Below are 8,299 nucleotides of genomic sequence, written 5' to 3'. Positions count from 1 at the left end.
CTGCCCCCAGATTCATATGTTGAAACCTTAACCTGTGACGTGACTATATTTGGAGATGTGGCCTGTGACGAGCTGATAAGGGTCAAAGGAGGTAATGGGGTGAGGCCCTAAACTGATAGGGGTGCCCTAATAAGAAGAGGAAGAGACACTGGGGCACCCTCTTCAGAGGAAAGTCCATGTGAAGACAAAGTGGTCCTCTGCAAGCCAGGAAGGGGGTTCTCACCAGAAACCTTAATCTTGGGCTTTCTGGTCTCCAGAACTGTGAGAAAGTGAATTTCTGCTGTTTAAGCCACATGGTCAATTGTATTTTGTTATGACAGCCTAAGCAGACGAATTCAAAGGGACAGAACATTTACCATCAACAACCAATATTTACTTTCAGGAAGTGGTTTCCCTTTGCTGGCCTGTTGGTTTCATTGTGGTCACTCGAGCTGTTGAGAAATTTTTCTGCTGCACTTTTTGAATACATTCCAGTATTCATGTCATGATAACAAAAGTCTTTCTTTGTTTGTGAGCCTTTATTCATTATGACTGTTCTGGAAGGTAACTGAATGTGACACTCATTGGGAAATGCATCCTGGAAAAGTGTCTCATTTAAATGAAGATTGTAATTAAGTAAGGAAAGCAAAATGCTGGGGAAGATTGTTGAGGTTTTTCCATCCTTAGAGGCACAGTATACTTCCTTGGTTGTCCAGGGAAGAATCTGCCTTGCAATACAGGGGATGCAGGTTCGATCCCTGATCTGGAAACTAAGATCCCACATGACTCAGGACAACTAAGCTTGTGTGCCACAATTACTGAGCCCACGCACCACAGGTAGAGTCTGTGTACCACAACAAAAGATCCCACATGATGCAGTGAACATCCCGTGTGCTGACACAGCCAAATAAATAATGAAATTAACAAAATTAGTTTTTAAAAGGTACAACTAGTGTGTATGCCCAGCAGTGGGATTGCTGGATCATAAGGCAGTTCTATTTCCAGTTTTTTAAGGAATCTCCACACTGTTCTCCATAGTGGCTGTACTAGTTTGCATTCCCACCAACAGTGTAAGAGGGTTCCCTTTTCTCCACACCCTCTCCAGCATTTATTATTTGTAGACTTTTGGGTCGCAGCCATTCTGACTGGTGTGAAATGATATCTCATAATGGTTTTGATTTGCATTTCTCTGATAATGAGTGATGTTGAGCATCTTTTCATGTGTTTGTTAGCCATCTGTATGTCTTCTTTGGAGAAATGTCTATTTAGATCTTTGGCCCATTTTTTGATTGGGTCATTTATTTTTCTGGAGTTGAGCTGAAGGAGTTGCTTGTATATTTTTGAGATTAGTTGTTTGTCGGTTGCTTCATTTGCTATTATTATCTCCTATTCTGAAGGCTGTCTTTTCACTTTGCTAATAGTTTCCTTTGATGTGCAGAAGCTTTTAAGTTTAATTAGGTCCCATTTGTTTATTTTTGCTTTTATTTCCAATATTCTGGGAGGTGGGTCATAGAGGATCCTGCTGTGATGTATGTCAGAGAGTGTTTTGCCTATGTTCTCCTCTAGGAGTTTTATAGTTTCTGGCCTTACGTTGAGATCTTTAATCCATTTTGAGTTTATTTTTGTATATGGTGTTAGAAAGTGTTCTAGTTTCATTCTTTTACAAGTGGTTGACCAGATTTCCCAGCACCACTTGTTAAAGAGATTGTCTTTAATCCATTGTATATTCTTGCCTCCTTTGTCAAAGATAAGGTGTCCATATGTGCGTGGATTTATCTCTGGGCTTTCTATTTTGTTCCATTGATCTATATTTCTGTCTTTGTGCCAGTACCATACTGTCTTGATAACTGTGGCTTTGTAGTAGAGCCTGAAGTCAGGTAGGTTGATTCCTCCAGTTCCATTTTTCTTTCTCAAGATCGCTTTGGCTATTCGAGGTTTTTTGTATTTCCATACACATTGTGAAATTATTTGTTCTAGCTCTGTGAAGAATACTGTTGGTAGCTTGATAGGGATTGCATTGAATCTATAAATTGCTTTGGGTAGTATACTCATTTTCACTATATTGATTCTTCCAATCCATGAACATGGTATATTTCTCCATCTATTAGTGTCCTCTTTGATTTCTTTCACCAGTGTTTTATAGTTTTCTATACATAGGTCTTTAGTTTCTTTAGGTAGATATATTCCTAAGTATTTTATTCTTTCCGTTGCAATGGTGAATGGAATTGTTTCCTTAATTTCTCTTTCTGTTTTCTCATTATTAGTGTATAGGAATGCAAGGGATTTCTGTGTGTTGATTTTATATCCTGCAACTTTACTATAATCATTGATTAGTTCTAGTAATTTTCTGGTGGAATCTTTAGGGTTTTCTATGTAGAGGATCATGTCATCTGCAAATAGTGAGAGTTTTACTTCTTCTTTTCCAATTTGGATTCCTTTTATGATCCAGCAATCCCACTGCTGGGCATACACACTGAGGAAACCAGAAGGGAAAGAGACACGTGTACCCCAATGTTCATCGCAGCACTGTTTATAATAGCCAGGACATGGAAGCAACCTAGATGTCCATCAGCAGATGAATGGCTAAGAAAGCTGTGGTACATATACACAATGGAGTATTACTCAGCCATTAAAAAGAATACATTTGAATCAGTTCTAATGAGGTGGATGAAACTGGAGCCTATTATACAGAGTGAAGTAAGCCAGAAGGAAAAACACCAATACAGTATACTAACGCATATATATGGAATTTAGAAAGATGGTAACGATAACCCTGTATACGAGACAGCAAAAGAGACACTGATGTATAGAACAGGCTTATGGACTCTGTGGGAGAGGGAGAGGGTGGGAAGATTTGGGAGAATGGCATTGAAACACGTGAAATGTCATGTATGAAACGAGATGCCAGTCCAGGTTCAATGCACAATGCTGGATGCTTGGGGCTGGTGCACTGGGATGACCCAGAGGGATGGTATGGGGAGGGAGGAGGGAGGAGGGTTCAGGATGGGGAACACACGTTTTAAAATTATTAAATTAAAAAAAAAAATAAATAAAATAAAATAAAATAAAAGGTACAACTAAAGCACATGGTCTGTAAAATGTTGTGACCAGTTCACTAACAAAATACCAGAATCTGAACATTCCAGTGACTTTTTTTTTCTATCAGGATAGGAAAATGGAGAGTTAACACTTGAGTTATACCCAAGATGCAAAACACCTTAGAATTTCTGTTTTGGAGTTGTTTTAGTAAAGAATTCCATTTTTCAGAGCATTCTCAACAGATACATAATGTTTGACTTTTAAGATAGCTGTTAATGGGAAACATCCAAAACTCACTTGGAACCAAATCCAGTAACACACTGAGCTATGAAAATTCTCCTCAGTCACAAACATCAGGATTGAGAAGAAAGTGACTAAGCTGATTGTTTAAATTGAGATAATTGATTGTTTAAATTGATTTATAACATGGTTTAAGTATCATGTGTACAACATTATCTTTTGACTTTTGTATACACCACCATGGTGGCTCAGATGATTAGACTGTAAAGAATCTGCCTTCAATGTGGAAGACCTGGGTTCGATCCCTGGGTTGGGAAGATCCCCAGGAGAAAGGAATGGCTACCCCTCCAGTATTCTTGCCTGGAGAATTCCATGGGCAGAGGAGCCTGGTGGCTACAGTCCACGGGATCACAAAGAGTCAAACACGACCAAGTGATGAACACTTCCACTTTTCACTTTCATACACCACCAAAGCTTCACTTTTCATCTGTCACTTTTCAACCATCTCACCCTTCTCCTGCCCCCTCCCCTTTTGGTTACCACTACTCTGTTTTATTTCTTATATTCTTCATATGAGTGAAATAAAATTGCACATATGGTATTTGTCTTTCTCCACCTGATTTATTTAATTTAGCATAATACCCTCAATTTATTTAATTTAGCATAATACTATCCATATTGTTGCAACTGGTAAGATTTCATTCTTTTTGAATGGGTGAGTAATATAAATATCTATGTCATCTTTTCTTTATCCATTCAGGAGCCATCTGTGTGCACTTAGGTTGTTTCCATAACTGGCTATTGTAAATAATGCTGTGATGAATATTTTGTTGTTGTTGTTCAGTCGCTAAGTCATGTCTGACTCTGCAGTTTCATGGACTGTATATAGCATGTCAGGCTCCTCTGTCCTCCACTATCTCCCAGAGTTTGCTCAAACTCATGTCCATTGAGTCAACAATTTCATCTAACCATCTCATCCTCTGCCACTCCCTTCTCCTTTTGTCTTCAGTCATTCCCAGCATTAGGGTCTTTTCCAGTTAGTCAGCTCTTTGAATCCAGTGGCCAAAGTATTGGAGCTTTGGCCTCAGCATCAGTCGTTCCAATGACTATTCAGACTGATTTCCTTTAGGAAATGATGATGAACGTAGAGCTACATATATCTTTTAAAATCACTGTTTTAGTTTTCTTCAGATAAATACCCAGAAGTAGAGTAGCTGGGTCATATGCTTGTTTTATACATATCTTTTTGTGAATCTCCCTGCTGTTTTCCATAGAGGTTGCACCAATTTACATTCCCATCAACATTGTATGAGGGTTTCCTTTCCTCATCTGCTTCAACACTTGTTATTTTTTGTCTTTTTGATGACCATTCTAACAGATGTGAGGTGATATCTCATTGTGGTTTTGATTTGCATTTTCCTAATAGTGATGTTGAACATCTTTGCACATGTCTGTTGACGATCTGTATGTCTTCTTCAGAAAAATGTCTATTCAGATCCTCTGCCCATTTTTAAATTGGGTTTGTTGTTGAGTTGTATGAACTCTTTATATATTTTGTATATCAACCCTTTCTTGGATACATGATTTGGAAATATCTTCTCCCATTCAGTAAGTTTTTTTTCTTTTCTTTCTTTTTTTTTAATCATCTCTTTTTTAAAAAAAAAATTATTTATTTGGCTGCATCGGGTCTTAGCTGAGGCACATGGGATATTCGATCTTCATTGTTGTATGTGGAATTTCTGATTGCAGCATACGGGATCTAGTCCCCTGTCCAGGGACTGAACTCATGCCCCCTGTGTTGGGAGTTCAGAGTCTTAGTCACCGGACCACTAGGGAAGTCCTTTCTTTTTGTTGATAGTTTCCTTTGATGGGTAGAAGCTTTTTAGTTTGATGCAGTCTCGTTTGTTTATTTTTGCTTTTGTTTCTTTTGTCTGAGAAGACATATCCCATAAAATATTGCTAAGTATGTCAAAGAGCATACTGCCTATTAAACTGATTTTTTTAGGGAGTCTCTTAAAGTGGCTCAAAAAAGATTCAGAATGGTCCCCCAAACGCTTGCAAATGGTGGTATCACTAGGATACGTGTATTCTACTCCACGGTGACTATTTTGAAGGACAACATGCATTTGCCTTGTCATTTTACTGTCACTCTTTCTAAGCTGTCTCCAACTATTTTGGGTTTACTTCCTTTTATATACTTATTTCCCTGAGTTAGTAACAGCAGTCAAAAAGCCTTTTAAAATGTATACCTGTCAGGATAGCTGTTAATACTGGTTTCCAAAAAAAGATGTCATGATTTATATAAGGTTTTTATGCTGAGCAAAATTTATGAACTTTTCTCTATACCCTGACTTCCTACTGACTAGGAACTAACTGTAAATCTTTGAACTAATGTGTTTAGACACATTACACTGCTGTAAAACTGAAGTCCGAAGAGGAGCTGGTTGGATCCAGGCTCAGAGACATCTCATTTCTCATCAGATTCAAAGAATCCTGGAGACATAAGATCTGAAATTTTAAGGGTGAATTCACTTTCTTTCCAAGGCATTGAAGCATTAAAATAAGAATAGTTTTGAGAGGCACCCTTTGGTGAATAAATGCAAAAGGAACTAGACTTGGGGCTCTTGGACTCAGGCTCATTTTTTTCCATTTTTCAGTCACAGAAATGAGTTCTTTTTAAAGAATCACTGTGGATTTATCATGGATTTTAAGATGCTTGAGATCTTTGCATCAGAATGGTCCATGAAACAAAGGATTTTTATAAAAAGGTTCACACATTTATAAAACAAAGGGATGGACCAGAAATAGCTCTATGTCTGATATTTTAATACAGTAGCAGAAATGACATATTTTCCCTGAATATATTCAGTGTTGCCAAAATGGCATATTTATGGTTTCATAGCCTGAGATAATTTTACATTATCATCACTAATAAAGGCATATGAAAATGTGAGCTCAAATATATTAATAGATTTATATATAAATCAACTTTCACTTAAGGCTAAAAAAAAAATCTTAATACTAAAACTAAAACCTAAGCCTCGGAGACCTAATTGTACATATTACAATGTGATTGGACATTTTCCTTTGGAGTTCTTCTCTTTGCATATTTTATAATATTTTGTTTAGTCACTAAGTCATATCTGACACTTTTGTGACACCAAGTTCTGCAGCCTGCCAGGGTCCTCTGTCTAAGAGATTTCCTAGACAAGGATACTGGAATGCATTGCCATTTCTTTCTCCAGGGGATCTTCTTGACCCACTTTGAGACCTCCTGGAAGCTCATCTGTCCATGGGATTTCTCAGGCAAGAATACTTGAATAGGTTGGCTTTTCCTTCTCTAGGGGATGTTCCCAACCCAGGGATCAAACCTGTATCTCTTATGTCTCCTGCATTGGCAGGTGGGTTTTTTTTCTTTACCACTAGTGCCACCTGGAAAGCCCTATCCAAGCATAGGTTCTCTTAAAGTTAGCATAGTTATGGCTTTGATATCTATTTATAAACAATAAAGGAGAGAGAATTTTCCTGCACTAATCACTGTTAGGAGAATAAGTGATTAGTATAGCAAAGTACACAGAGTTTCTACTGGTACCTGGAAATTAGGCTTCTAGAACAAGGACTGGAAAAGGTCAGTTTTCATTCCAATCCCAAAGAAAGGCAATGCCAAAAAATGCTCAAACTACCACACAATTACACTCATCTCACACGCTAGTAAAGTAATGCTCAAAATTCTCCAAGCCAGGCTTCAGCAATATGTGAACCGTGAACTTCCAGATGTTCAAGCTGGTTTTAGAAAAGGCAGAGGAACCAGAGATCAAATTGCCAACATCCGCTGGATCATCGAAAAAGCAAGAGAGTTCCAGAAAAACATCTACTTCTGCTTTATTGACTATGCCAAAGCCTTTGACTATGTGGATCACAATAAACTGTGGAAAATTCTGAAAGAGATGGGAATACCAGACCACCTGACCTGCCTCTTGAGAAACCTGTATGCAGGTCAGGAAGCCACAGTTAGAACTGGACATGGAACAACGGACTGATTCCAAATAGGAAAAGGAGTACGTCAAGGCTGTATATTGTCACCCTGCTTATTTAACTTATATGCAGAGTACATCATGAGAAACGCTGGGCTGGAAGAAGCACAAGCTGGAATCAAGATTGCTGGGAGAAATATCAATAACCTCAGATATGCAGATGACACCACCCTTATGGCAGAAAGTGAAGAGGAACTAAAAAGCCTCCTGATGAAAGTGAAAGAGGAGAGTGAAAAAGTTGGCTTAAAGCTCAACATTCAGAAAACGAAGATCATGGCATTTGGTCCCATCACTTCACAGGAAATAGATGGGGAAACAATGGAAACAGTGTCAGACTTTATTTTTCTGGGCTCCAAAATAATGGCAGATGGTGATTGCAGCCATGAAATTAAAAGACGCTTACTCCTTGGAAGGAAAGTTATGACCAACCTAGATAGCATATTCAAAAGCAGAGACAGTACTTCGCCAACAAAGGTCTGTCTAGTCAAGGCTATGGTTTTTCCAGTGGTCATGTATGGATTTGAGAGTTGGACTGTGAAGAAGGCTGAGCGCCGAAGAATTGACGCTTTTGAACTGTGGTGTTGGAGAAGACTCCTGAGAGTCCCTTGGACTGCAAGGAGATCCAACCAGTCCATTGTGAAGGAGATCAGCCCTGGGATTTCTTTGGAAGGAATGATGCTAAAGCTGAAACTCCAATACTTTGGCCCCCTCATGGGAAGAGTTGACTCATTGGAAAAGACTCTGATGCTGGGAGGGATTTGGGGGCAGGAGGAGAAGGGGATGACAGAGGGTGAGATGGCTGGATGGCATCACCGACTTGATGGATGTGAGTTTGAGTGAACTCCAGGAGTTGGTGATGGACAGGGAGGCCTGGCGTGCTACGATTCATGGGGTCACAAAGAGTCGGACACGACTAAGCGACTGAACTGAACTGAACTGAGAACACTCTGGCCCTACTGGCAGCGTAGATTTGAAAATAATCTTAGAACCTTATTCAAATGAATCCA

Source organism: Bos indicus x Bos taurus, chromosome 8 (genome assembly GCF_003369695.1).
Source record: "Bos indicus x Bos taurus breed Angus x Brahman F1 hybrid chromosome 8, Bos_hybrid_MaternalHap_v2.0, whole genome shotgun sequence".
NCBI lineage: Eukaryota > Metazoa > Chordata > Mammalia > Artiodactyla > Bovidae > Bos > Bos indicus x Bos taurus.
The sequence above is the reverse complement of the archived record's forward strand: the minus strand, read 5'-3'. Positions refer to the sequence as shown.